This window comes from Propithecus coquereli, unplaced genomic scaffold (genome assembly GCF_000956105.1).
Source record: "Propithecus coquereli isolate 6110/MARCELLA unplaced genomic scaffold, Pcoq_1.0 Scaffold154, whole genome shotgun sequence".
NCBI lineage: Eukaryota > Metazoa > Chordata > Mammalia > Primates > Indriidae > Propithecus > Propithecus coquereli.
Genome location: NW_012139858.1, coordinates 641728 through 656630, shown reverse-complemented (window position 1 = coordinate 656630; position 14903 = coordinate 641728).

The window sequence follows — 14903 nt, the reverse complement described above, 5'->3', positions numbered from 1 at the left end:
ACCCAGAGAGCTCCCTTGCCCCTTGTACCATGTGACACTATAGCAAGAAGATGTCTGCCTATGAACCAGGAAACGGGTCCTCACCATACACAAACGGACTAAGACAGCATGGCTACATCCTCCATTTGGCATAGGGATTCCACTTGGAAATTTAATATGCTTAAGGGTAGGCAGAATTTTTATCTTTATCAGATTTTTCCCTTAGGACTTTAGATGTGGTCCTACTCCAACACCTCAGCCCAGAAGAAGGAAGAGGGATAGAAGGGCATTCTGACAGCAGGGCTCTTGCTTCAAAGTTTGAACACCATCTTCATATTGGGTATCCACTAGCAATGGGATGCTACCAGGGAAGTATCTGAAATCAACTGTGCTGAAGGGTGCTGTTCTGGAGGTTGAAAACTACTACTGGGACTAAAAAGAAGGCGAGGGACAGCATCAGCTTTAGATGCTGAGAGGAAACCCCTTTGGCAGACAATATAGAATAAAGAGGGTCATGTATATTCCTACTGACACTTTTGGCTGATTTTTTTTTCCTCTTGGGAAGGTCAGGTTTCACGTAAAAGGAATCAAAGTTAAATGGAGTAGGGTGGGAGCGAGAAGGTATAGAAAAGACAGACATTAAAAAGTTATAATCTTGTGATAGAATATTTTTTATTGACATACAATAAACTGAAATATTTGAAGTGTATAATTTGATTAGTTTTGACGTCTTGTATACCTGTGAAACCATTACCACAATCAAGGTAATGAATATGTCAATCACACCCAAAAGTTTCCTCATGTCTCTTTGTAGTTCATTTGTTACACCCCCTCCCCCAACCCTACCCATAGGAAATAACTGGTCTGCTTTGTCATGATAGATAATTTGCATTTTCTAGAGTTTTATGTAAGTGGAATCATACAGTTTATACATTTGCATACGGTTCTTTTGCTTAGCAAATTATTTTGAAATTCATCCATGTTATTGTGTATCTCAGTGGTTTATTCCTTTTATTGCTAAATATTGTAAGGATACCATGATTTATTTATCCATTCACCTAATGATGGACATTTGGCTGTTTCCAGTTTGAGGTTATTATAGATAAAATTACTGTGAACATTCATGTACGAGTCTTTGTATAGACATATACTTTTTGTTTCTCTTGGGTAAATACTTAGTAGTGAAATGGCTGAATCATATTATATGATAGGTATATATTTACCTTTATAAAAAACTAGCAAAGTTTTCCAAAATGGTTTTATGATATTCACACCAGCGGTGTATGAGACTTCCAATTCCTCCAGTCTTCACCAGCATTTGGTGTGGTCAGTGTTTTTAATTTTAACCATCCTAATAGGTATGTATTGGTACCTCATTGTGGTTTTAATTTGTATTTCACTTGAGCATCTTTTCATGTACTTATTTTTCATCTGTAAACCTTCTTTGGTGAGTTGTCTGTCTAGATCTTTTGCCCAATTTAATGCATTTTTATATTATTATTATCTTTTAAAAGTTATTTATATATTTGAAACACAAGTTTTGTATAAAATGTATGATTTGCAGATATTTTCTCCCAGTATGTAGTTTCTTTTCATTTTTTAAATGTCTTTTGAAGAACAGAAGGTTTAAAATTCAATGAAGTCTAGTTTATCAATTTGTTCTTTTATGAATTGTGCCTTTAGTGTTTTTATCTAAGAAATCTTTGCCTAACCCAAGTCACAAAGATTTTTCTCCTCTGCTTTCTTCTAGATTTTTTATAGTTTTAGTTTTAACATTTAGTTTTTGATTAGTTTCAGTCAATTTTCCTGTATGGCATGAGGGAAGGATCCCAGTTTAGTTTTTTTTGTTGTTGTTCTTTTTAAAAATATGGATATCTATTTGTTCCAGCACCATTTGTTGAAAAGATATTCCTTTCTCCACTGAATTATCTTTGCACCTTTGACAAAAATCAAGGTTTAAGATTTTTTTTGTATATGGATATGTACATATGTGTGTGTTTATTTCTTGACTCTCTCTTTTTTCCATTGATGTCTATCTTTAGTACACTGTCTTGATTACTATAGTTATAAAACAAGTTTTGAAATCTGGTACCATCAGTCCTCTAGTAATTGTTCTTTTTAAAGTTGTCAGGGTAGTCTAGGTCGTTTGTGTTTCCAGAGGAATTTTAGAATTACCATATCAATTTCTATTAACAAGCCTACTGATAGATACAATGATGGCAGTATTTTTCCTCAACAGCATTTCACCTAGTGAGTGTTGATTCTTTGGGCCTGAGTGAAGAGTAAAAAAGCAAAAAAGCAGGGATTTTGATTGAGATTGCATTGAATCTATAGATCCATTTGGGAAGAATTGACATCTTAATATTCAGGCATGTCGCCCATGAACATGTTGTATCATTCCATTTATGTAAGTCTCCTTTAATTTCTCTCAGCAATATTTTGTAGTTTTTATTATATAGGCCTTGTGGATCTTAGATATATCTGTATTTTGTATTTTTGATGCTATTTTAAATGTATCATTTTTGAATTTCGATTTCTGTTTGTTGCTGATATATATAAATATAATTTTTATATAATAATCTTATGTCCCATGACCTTGCTAAACTTGCTAGTTCTAGTAGCTGTTTTGTAGATTCCATCATATTTTCTACATAGATGATCACGTCATCTTGTGAATAAATGCAGTTTTACTTCTTTTATTCCAATCCAGATGCCTTTTATTTTTTTCTTGTCATATTGCACTGACTAGAACATCTAATACAATGTTGAATAGAAGTGGTGAGAACGGGCATCCTTGTCTAGTTCCTGATTTCATGGGAAAAGAATTTAGTCTTTCATTATTAGATTTGATGTTAAATGTAGATTTTTTTGTAGATTCTCTGTCAGGTTGAGAAAGTTTCCTTCTATTTCTGAACCTTTTTTTTTTGAGACAGAGTCTTGCTCTGTCGCCTGGGCTAGAGTGCTGTGGCATCCTCACAGCTTACATCAACCTCCAACTCCTGGGCTCAAGTGATCCTCCTGCCTCAGCCTCCTAAGTAGCTGGGACCACAGGCATGCGCCACCATGCCTGGCTAATTTTTTCTATTGTTAGTAGAGATGGGGTCTCGCTCTTTCTCAGGCTGGTTTCAAACTCCTGACCTCAAGTGATCCTCCCACCTCAGCCTCCCAGAGTGCTAGAATTACAGGCGCGAGCTACCATGCCCAGCCTCTATTTCTAATTTGTTGAGAAATTTTAATCAGGAATGGATGTTGGATACATAAAATACTTTTTCTGTACCATCTAGATAATCTATGGTTTTTCTTTTTGGACAGAGCTCATTTCTATGTATTCAAGTTCATTAATTTTTTCTTCTCAATGTCAAACCTGCTGTTAATCCCATCTAGTGTATTTTTCCTATCAGACATTATATTTTTCATCTCCAGAATTTTCATTTGGGTCTCTCTATTTTTTTATGTCCCTGCTTAACATTTTTAACACATGGAGTATAGTTACAATAACATTTTTAATGTGCTTCTTTACTAGCTGTAACATCCATGTCATTTCTAGGTTGGTTATGCTTGGTTGAGTTTTCTCACCATAGGTCACACTATTCTGCTTTTTTGCATGCCTAATAATCTTTTTTTGGGTGCCAGACATTGTGTGTTTTAACTCGTTGGGTATTGGATATTTTTGTATTCATGTAAGTATTCTTAAACTTTGTTCTGGAACTCAAGTTAAATTACTTGGAAACAACTTGATCCTTTCATGTCTTTTAAGATTTGTCAGATGGGACTAGAGCACCATTTTAGTCAAAGGCTAGTTATCATTCCCCATTACTGAGGCAAGAGCCTTTGAGTACCCCACCCAAAGCTCCATGAACAGAAAGGCTTTACAGTAAGGCTGGTGGGAACAGGCACCACACCTGGCCCTATGTAAGTACCCAGCACTACTTCCTCCAGTCCCTTTAGATGATTCTTTCCCCAGCCTTGGAATTTCCTCACATGCTTGTGCTAATTAGTACTCTGCTGAATATTTGAAGAGGACCCACTGCAGATATCTATGATTCTTTTTCTGTGGAGGTATCTCTTCTCTGTTACTCTGCCCTGAGACTGTCAGTTCTATTAGTGAGTCTGGTAAGCCCCATTTGGTCTCCCTTCCCCGCAACATGTCCTGGAAACTCTCTCAAAGCAATAATCTGTGGCAATCATAAGCTTCACTTCATTTGTTTTCCCTCTCTCAAGTATCAGTCTTTTGTTGCCTGATGTCCAGTGTCTTGAAAATTGTTTAAGGCATTTTATCTACTTTTTATTTTTTTGGTTGTTTCAGGTGGAGGGTAAATCTAGTCCCTACTAGTCTATCTTGGCTGGAAACAAAGGTTATCAATAAAATTTTAAATGAAAAATTGCCTAATAGTAAAGTGATGGATATAGCATGCAACTTTGGAACACATACATGGATTTCATTTGTAGCTATCCATTTGGGTACAGCTATTTGGAAAATCCTGGTGGAAACCACTCCTGCAGCCATGTTTTAAGTAGGGATGCTGTCAGTTTTTGGCCCTGTTACTTTGGTTATCCGTAGGCACATATGGTAATAATAGTAATAGGTACAGTAAACTGAAGTGCATATGGTATGAGGCGTACAGAGGGTAACTAAAGAGCCTTCAATCCAGATTCTTTTCCACCTTGGTAGGGAACCAGTGGAATGTAGTACAGGCATTTGAAATGTAGACTTGTGACATCTAAGTTCCACTGGTCCTTCTCTGAGTTTGCAGTTAAGGTACTTTCTGTCTGATTCTCTTTAACCTCTTATATTAATATTTCTCACTTCACCTATAGTATCTGATGATTCAAATCCTTGTATATGGAAGTGAACACAGTAAAAGCAGAGAGACAAAAAACCTCCTTACCCTGTTGCAGAGGTGAGTTCTGGCCCTGGCCATCAACCAGATCATCAGTGTGGATATATGCACAGCATAGCCTTTCCCCAATTCAACCAGGTAGGGGTAATTCAACCAGGTAGAGTTAATTCACCTCTGTCATTCTTCCTAGTGAGGCAGAATCCTACCTGTGCTATGGATTTGGCCAAATCCTGTATTTGGAATAACTAGTTAATTTCTTGTAGTCTTTCAGAACCCAGTATTATAGGGTCTGTTGCAGTAATATTTCGTATTTATAATATCCCTTTCAATGCTGAGCATTGTAGCCAAATCCTGCAAGACAAGGTTATAGCTGACACAGTGTAATAGATATGATATAGATTTATACAAAGTAAATGAGTACACTAAATTATTTTTCTTTCTGAATATATAAAATCTAGGTTCCTAAACATAAGGCAAATTTTTGGTGGATACAGTTGTCTCCAAAGTTAGTAATGATGGAGCCTCTTCAGATTCTTTTAAAAAATGTTGAGAATTTAAGCCAAAGAGAGAGTTTTGTGCAGACTTACCTTATTCTTTATCCTTAGCATATCAGTGATGTTTGTTCATGTCAGAATGATGTTGACCTTGAACTGTGCTCTTCTAAGAAAGAAGAGGACTGAAATTTGTTGAATGTATACTAAATTTCTAAAACTGAGTTAGGCCCTATTCATAAAATATTTCATTTAATCCTTGCAAATACCCAATAGGATAGTTCTCATTTGTCAGAAGGGAGTCTGATGTTCTGTAAAGGAATTTGCCTAAATTCACTCAGTCTTGGAGGTTTGGACTCTAAAGACCATGCATTTTCTCTGACAGCCCCTAACGAAGAGCATTGTGACTAGGTGAGAGTTGGGACTCTGACTGCAATCATGAGAGGTGGCTCACAATTGGTCCCCTTCTCACCGTGATCACCAGGCTACACAGGTGGGGGAGATCATGAGCACAGAGAATTCAGCCCGACTTCTCTGCACCTGCCCCAGTCAGCCTCACCCAAGCAGGCCCCACAGAAGGCTGTCTCCTGTTTTATCATTTTCCAGAGAAGGAGATTCTCCAGCGTCTCTCAGTAATGCCCATGTGAGGAGCACATAGAGAAGCAGCCACAGCCCAATATGGGGAAGTTTGCTCCCTGCCTGCTAGTATATATGGAAGTATGTTTTTTAATAACCATAAAAATGTTAATAACTATAATGTCAAAGTTCTTCCATTTCCCTGGCATCATATTATATATTTATATATACTATTTCTGATCTATAAGCCACACTGTTAGGTGGGTATTTTTATCTCGCATGTTCAGGTGATGAAACTGAGGCTCAGAAAGTTTGAATATCTTATTCAAAATTAGGTAGCTGGTAAGTGTGGTAGGATTTGAATCCAGGTTGATCAGAGTTCAAAAATGCCCTTACTTTCACAATGTAATAGGGATTTGAGTATACATATGGGGATATCTGTTTAGCAGCTAAAGCCTCCAGAACCCATGTTACATATGGAGAAACTGAGAACTGATTTACTCAAGTTAATTTACTCAGGAAGAGACAAAGGTAAGATTTCAATCTAGGTCTCTCTAACTCCGAATGTGCTCTGTAGCAGTAGCTTACACTCTGAAGGCAGACTGTCTGGATTTAAAACTCAGGCTCCTACACTCAGCTCTCTGACCTAGGTGAAGTTACTTTAACTTCCCTCAGCTTCTATTTATTCATCAGAAAATGTTATTACTTTCCTCAAAAAGTGTGTTTTCTGAAAGTTAATGAGATCATATATAATACAGCACTTAGATCGGAGCCTGGCAAGCCTTCAATGAATATCAACATCATCATAACACAATAACAATAATTCTCTTTCTGAAGTGCTAGAGATAATAGGTCAGAATATTTAAATAGGAGGCTTTTTTGTACCACTCTAATGTTATTATTTTATATTAAGAGTAGTGGGTACAAGAGTATACATTACTGGAGTCAGACCTGCCTGATCCTCACCTGCCTCTTCCACTTACAAATTATGTGACCTTGGGCAAGTCACTTAACCTCCCTGAGTCTTGTTTCTCTATCACTAACATGCAGATAATAGTAAACCACATAGAGTTGCTTTGAGTTTTAAATAAAATCATGTCTATAATATGCATAGTACAGTGTCTGGATTTGTATATGCTCAGTAAATGTTAGCAAAACATCCTTCCTCCCTCTTATTCACAGTATACTACCGTTGTTTTCAGGGCAACAGGTCAGAATATTTGAATATCAGGGATAATTGTTAGCCAGTATTACCATGTGTTATGTGTTTGATAATTTGCATGAGAATTTGAATTTCTGAACATACCTAAAGTATATTTTGTGGGTTTTTTTTTTTTTTTTTGAGATGGAGTCTCACTGTGATACCTGGGTGAATGTTGTGGAATAAGCCTAACTTACAGCAACCTCAAACTCCTGGGCTCAAGTGACCCTCCTGCCTTAGCTTCCCAAGTAGCTGGGACTACAGGCATGTGCCATCACGCCCGGCTAATTTTTTTTTTTTCTATTTTTAGTAGAGACGGGATCTTGCTTTTGCTCAGGCTAGTCTTGAACTTCTGAGCTAAGGCTACCCTCCAGCCTCAGTTTCCCAGAGTGCTAGGATTATAGGCATGAGCCACCACGCCTGGCCCATTTTGTGTTTTGAAGGAAATAATAATGAAACTAAAAGAGCAAAACATGTAATTTCAGAGAAGAAATGCATGATGTTTCCTCAAAACTAGAGCGAAATTCTACTCAGCTTATATTTAAAAAGAGAAACTTCAAAATAGCTGGAGTGACTATTGCCTCAACAGCCTGCATTACTTTTTGTTGTAGTCTTTACTGTTCGTTCCTCCTTGGTGATTTGAAAAGAGTCATAGAAGGAGACATTAGAAGACATCATAAAGAATTCACACCCCAGGTGGTACAAGTTTCTTTAGGTGCTTAGGGACTAATTCTTCCCTCTGTAAATGACAGTGAGACCTAGACCTACCGAGAAAGTCCGTGTAAGGGGAAAGAAGCATCCTTTGGAGGACTCCCTTGTAGCGGAAGTTGAGTCAATAAAGGTTTTTCTTTCCCTGAATAAGCCCATATCTCATTCCTTAGGAACTGCTGAGCAAAGCCATGGAAGTAGTTGCCAAAGCCAGATGTCAAAACCTAGTACAAGAATTGTTCTCTTTGCTTCAGCATCTCCCTGAAATAATCAATCCCAGATGTCCTGGAACTTGGCTAGTTTTCCAATATGCTCATGCTTTTTACCTCACCTCCTCCGGAAACTTGGTGACAATACTCACTGGACTTTCATTGCCAGGAGCCCGAATTCTTGGCTTTTGAAGTCTCTGCAAAAAAGTTAAAGCAGAACTTGTCCCTGGAAATGGGAGTTAATTCCAAGGTTAAATGATAGTTATAAGGACCACAAATAAGATTTTGGTGTATAGAAAAGGTGTAGAAAAATCTCAGATTTGGAAGTAAACTTTGAGGTTTACTCTAGCTTTTACCTATCACTAATGTACTTCAGTTTTAATCATTTATATATCTATTGCTTTCTAAGTACTAGAAATACTAATATGTTTAAGATACAGTCATTTATAGGAAAACAGACACACATAACCAGATTACAAGTTAGTATGTAGTAAGTCTTTAATAGAAATGTAAACAAAAAGACAAGTAATAAATTGTGAGGCTAGAAATATGGGTGGAAACCGTGTGCAGCTTTGGGACGGGGTGAGGGTCTTCAAAGAAAAGTTGAATATCCGCAAGCAGAAAAGAAGCCAGAGGAGAGTATTCCAAGCAGTATGAACAAAATCGTAATGGCATGGAGATATTTGATATTTCTGAGGAAAAGCAAGTGGCCATGAGTCGGAATATGCTGGAGATGAGTTTGGAGAGATAGATTGGGGCCAGATTATAGAATTCTTATGTGCTGTGCTAAGGAGTTTAGGATTTATTTAGTAGATAGAGGCACCTATCAAAGAGTTTCGAGTAGGATGTGACATGAGACAGTTACTAGCTTTAGAATATTAACTCTGACAGCAATGGGAAGGATAGTTGGCAAGTAGGGAGAAGGAGACCACTTAGGAGGCAGATCCAATAGTCCAAGGGAGCTATGTTGAGACCCTTAATTATCTAAAGCCATACTAGAAGGAATGTAGAGAGGATGGGTTGAGAAGCAATTTGGAGTCTGTGTTGTCAGACCTTGGGACCAATCAGATTTGAGGTGTAATTGAGGCAGGAATCAAAGGTGGCTTTGAAGTTTCTAGCTTGGGCAACTGGGTGACTGGCAATACTATTAATATTAAATGTAATAGTTTTGTCAAGAGGAATCGTCTTAGAGGTAGGTGGTCTAGGGGGTCTGAGGAAGATGATTCCCATTTTGGATGTGTTATGTTTGAGGTATCCACAATACATCTGCTTGGCAATGTCTAGTAAGATGTTGGCTGTGTGGACCAGGAGCTCAAGGAGATAGATTCTGAAGCCAATGGAATAGATAAGATAACCCATGGAATACATATATGTGAAACGAGACGGCTTAGGAAAGAACTGTGGAGAACACTTACAATTATTTTGGGGAGAATATAATGTGGTGATTTGGTAGCAGAACAGCTGGGGCTCATATTTGAGCTTTCCCACTTACAGTGAGACTTCCTAAGGTTTAAGGCATACTTCCTTTATCTGTAAAAATGCAAATATAAGAGCACTCTATTTTAAATGCTTTATTTAATGTGTGGCACATAGTAAGCTTCTGTAAAATGTTAATTATAACTATTATTGTATAATTGAGGGGTTATGCAGAAAGAGGAACTGGAAAGGAGACTCAGAAAGAGTCCTTAGAGAATTAGGAGAGAATAGAAAGGAAATCAAAGGAGGAGAAAGTTTTGAGGAAGGAGTGGCCAATATAATTGTCACAAAAGGCATGATAGGACAGTTCAAAAAAGAGGAAATGCAAATGTCCAGTAAACACAAAAAATTTTCAGTCTCACACAGAATTAATAAATTCAAAACATTACCACAATATGATAGATTAAAAATGGTAATAAAATCCAGTCCTGTCAAAGATATGGGGAGATCAGCTCTCTTAGTACTGTATGGAACTCTTTGTTGATACCAATCGTGGACATCTAAGGGAAAGTTAATAGAATGTTTAAATACATGTATCCTTTGGCTCTGAAATACTACTTCTAGGAATCTGTTTTTTAACATCCTTACACAAAATATATATTATATATACATATATCTGTCTTCCTTGTAGATTTGTTTATGATAGCAAAACAGCAGAAAAAACTTAAATGTCTACCAGTAGAAACACTGGTACACGTTTATGGCCACATAATATAGTCATTCAAAAGCATGGTATAGAGCTTTGAAGAATAATGGAAAAATACCCCAGATATATTGTTAGGGATAAAAACATAAAAAAAAATTAATGAGTAATATATATGTTCATAGTATCACCCATAAATATATGTAAATATGTAGTAAGTGAAGGTAATAGTAATTATTTCTGGGACATAGGATTATTGGGGGACTTTCAACTTCTATATATTTCTGTGTTATTTTACTTTTATTTTTACAAATGTTTGTGATAGAAAAGATGAATTTTTAAAGAGTATGGTATATGGCATATGTGTCAAATATTAAGAGACAGTTCAATGTAGTGGTAAGAGAATGGATTAGAGCCAGATGGCCTGGATTATAATCTCAGCTACATTATTAGCTGCATGACCTTGGACAAATCACTTCTCAGTTTCCTTATCCATAAAATGGGGATAATAATGTATCTAGTTCATAGGGTTGTTGTGAGTAAATGAATTAATGTAACTAAAAACTACCCAGAAAGATGCCTAGTACTTAGAGTGTGCTAATTAGAGATGATGATGGTGATGATTGCAGATGGGAAGAGAATGATGACTAGTAAGAAGCCATTATATTGGCCAATAGGAAATCATCAATGACATCACTGATATTAGTGTGAGCTGTATTGGTAAAGAAGACCATTGAGATTATTGTTTGTCCAGTACCTGATTAAACACCTCCGATAATCAGGAACTGACTCATTACCTCTCAAAATGGCCCCTTCCATTACTGGACAGTTCTAATTGTCAGAATGTAGTAGCTAAGGTCATAGATTAAATGTAAAGTCAGATCTGTATTTGAATCCAGGCTCCATTACTTTCTATGTGCCATTAGGCAAGTTACGCTAAGCCTCAGTTTTCTCTAATAAGAATTAGAATAGTACCTACAATATGGAAACATAATGAAGAGTAAATGAGATTATTCATATAAAGCTCTTAGCACTGTATCAGGTATACAGTGAGAGCTCAATAAATATTAGCTATTTTTACAACTCTAGCTAGTCATCCAAACTTATTGGAAATATGATAGCAGAGAGCATCAGCTTCATCTCTGTCCCTGTCAGATGTCTCTGGGACAGCTGCATACTGAAAAGTTATTTTGATATAACTTTTGATGGGTCTAAAGCTGTAGAAGCAACAGAAGGAGCTGGGAAAACCATCCTTTTCTCTTCATAAGAGAAGAAGAGGGAAGGGTCCTCCGTGATCATTCGCCTTTAGTGATCTACTCTCCTCTTGGTCAGGTGAACAAAATGGAACAGCCTCTTCTGGGCTGAGGGGCTGAGGAGGGAAAGCCAAAGGAAAGTAGGATAGAAATGGGGCTTCGGACTGGTTACCTCCAGAGAGAACTGCAGCAAGGAAAAAGAAAATAGGGGATATGTTCAGTAAGTTTTGTGTTAGCCAAACCAGTCTTGGGCAGGACTTCAGTGATGAAATTTATGCTTCATAAGATGGATTGTTTCCAGGTTGCCACATTCATATTCTTTCCCTATCATTTATTCGTAAATATCTCAACACTGCCTATATGAAATTAAAGGAGAAAATATTTGGCCAAACCTTGGCAGGAATGAGTGATGAGCACAATCCAGCATCCAGGTGCCAAGGGGCAGCAGTTTTTCCAAATCAGGACTAGGAATAGCTGGATTAGATAGAGAAGTGAAAACTCAGAAGCCTTTAGTTCCCTGCCTTTGGTTCTCCCTTTTGGTAAACAGGGCTGCTAAGCCACAAAGAGCCAGCTCAGGATACCTTGTCTTTAGCAGAATAGTGAAGAGCTCTGCAATCATCACTCTGCCACGCTGAACAAAAATGGACTGATAGGACGGCATAGATTGGAATAGGGCAAGGAGAGAAAATATACTTAATCTCATGGGTTTATTCTGTTACTGGCTTTCTGGAGTGATGCTTGAGGTTCCAGAGCAAATGGCTGGGTTTGGTGGAGCTTGATTTTTCAGTGTTGTCTGCCTTGGGTATGGGTGGGGGAATAGCTGAACTTCTATCACATATTTGCTATTCAGGTATAGAGAAAAGACCACTGTACTCTGAGTCAAGGTGAAACCTAATAGCTATGTGACCTTAAGTCACTTAAGCGTTCCGAGCCTGTTTCCTCTTTATTCATTCCTTTTGCAAACATCTGGTGAGCACCTATTAAGTGCCAGGTGCAGTTAGAGCTTGCAGGTGGTAATAGAGATAAAACATGATCATTAATCTTAAGGGAACAGCAATCTAGTGCAAGAGAAAAACATGAAGAAATAATGAGAATAATGAAGTATAAGTTCTGAAATAGAGTTCTCAGTGCCATGATAGCAGACAGGACAATCTATGAGAACTGGAGAAGATTTCATACACAGGGTGACATTTGAGCCATTTCTTAAAGGGCAAGTAACACTTCATCCCTGTGGAGAAGAGAAGCCATTCTTGGAAGAAGGAGCTCTATATGCAAAGGCACAGAGGCGTGACAGAGGGCGGTGTATCACAGGAATGGTAAGTATCTTACAGTTGTCGTACAGAGCAGCATGTCTTAAGGGGGACTGCAAGGAATGCTGATTCTAAAGGAAGTGCACTGGTTATGAGGGAGGGAGGGAGAAAGGCTCTGTGGCAGAAAGGCAGAAATCAGTTTAGGGAAAGAACAACTGGGTTAAGTAAAGTGACACACGTTACTTTCCTGACAGACTTCTCAGGACTTTTAATACACAAAATTTATCTATTGGTATGTTGAGAACAAATCAATTTTTTTAAAAAACACTGTATTTTTATATACCTGAAGTCTTTTTGAAATGGCCAGTGATTTAAATTTTGGTTTAAATAAAACTTTGCACCAAAGTAGAGAAACTAACTAAGGTTTGGTTTTGCTTAAAGCAAAGGGTGTAATGCGTGCTTGAACTGAGGGTATACAAGAATGCTTTTGTAGTTTGGTAAAGAATTTGGGCCTCCCTTCAGGTCATAAAGTGTTTATGAACAATGACTGTCTCAGCAATGAACTATTTTATCTGATCATATAAACATGACTTCAACACTTCCCTATGAACTAATTTTTCATTATGATTCATGGTGGTTAAGAGCTATAGTTACGGAGAGCACACGAGCCTGAGTTCCAACCCCAGAACTACCATTTCTAGCTGTGTGTAATTCTGGTTTCCTTGTCTGTAAGATGGGGATGAGTATATGGTACCTATGTCCTAGTGTGGCTGTGAGAATAGGTGAAATAACATTTGCAAAGTGCTTAGCAGAGTGACTGGCCCCATAGCAATCATGTGCTCAATAACAGCTATTTTTATTTTTACTGAAACCTGGGTTTTGACTTTACTACCTTCTAGTTACACCATTGGTGCATGAAGTGAATGGAGAAGGGGCTGGTTACCTTGAAAAGCTACCACCAAGCTGATGTGAAAACATTTTGCTGGTTAACATCTCAAAAGTGATCTAGACTCATCAGGTTCTGGAAATATAGATAATATCATAGACAAGGTCTGACACAATCACTTAAATCTAAAGAAGATAATGTATATATTATGGAAATCAGTTGTCCTTTCAGTGAACTGAAGATTTCAGGCAAAGGGAATCCTGCCACCTTGTGGTGGGAGAGGAGGAGGCCCGAGGCTAATTCCTAGTAACTATCTATCTTTAGCAGAGTTTCTCCTCTGATTTTATGAGATCCCTGGGCAATTGACTTAATCTGTGCCTATTTCCTCTGCTAATTTGGAATCACATTATCTCTTGGTTTACAGAGAAGGAAGTTGAAGTGTCAGATAGCTCTCGGTATTTATACAATCCGGTAGTAGAGAAAGAACTAGTCTTAACTGTGATGTGCATAAAAACCCCCCAAGTTGCTCATAAAATTTTGTATCTCATATTTCTAGGAGGGAAATTTTTTTTCAGGTAAATAAGAGCTATGAAAACCACACTTTTTGTAGGCTTGAGGTATACATAGGAGGTATTCAGTCGAAGAACATTTGATAGAAACTGTTTTTGGAGCAGGCTTTTGGATCATGTTACTTGGAACTCCTGCTCAACTCCTTTAGTAAATCAGAGTATGGAAATCTTAATGGCTAGAAACAGAGAAGATAGAGCCGCTTTTTAAGATTTATAAGACCTCTGGGCTCAATCTCTGTGCTCATGAGAAGAAATCACCTGAAAATCATGAACTATATAAAAGGTCCTAAATTAGATAGGTTTTCCAGCTGAGATTAAAAGCAATCAAGGTAGCTCAGATATTCTTGGTTTGCCATCTGAATCAAGGGAAGAGCTCCCTGCATTTTAGCAAGAAAATGCAAGACTCCAGTCCCATTTTGTACACCTGTTAGAAGAGTCAGCATTTTGTAGGTTGTGGTGATGTGGTGAAATAATAGTAATATAGTTGCTTCTGGCTGAGTGCAACCTTCTAGCTCAGATAAGGCAGTGACTTGCTGCCAGGAAAGGCAGGGCCAGTTATGGAGCAAGAGAAGGCACAGAACCTTCTCCGCTCTCCTCCCAATGCACAAATGGTTTTCTCCTTTCCTCTAGGTCTTCTATTATCAGTAAATAGAAAACATCTATACAAGATAGCCAACAATAAAGGCAACCTTGTTGATAATAAAAATTCTGGAACACAAAATATGTTTACCAACACTGATAGCAATGGCAGATCAAAAGCAGAAGAACAGTTTTTCACTAAGGACTCTGGAAAAAAAAGATCCACTTAGCAGCAGCCATTA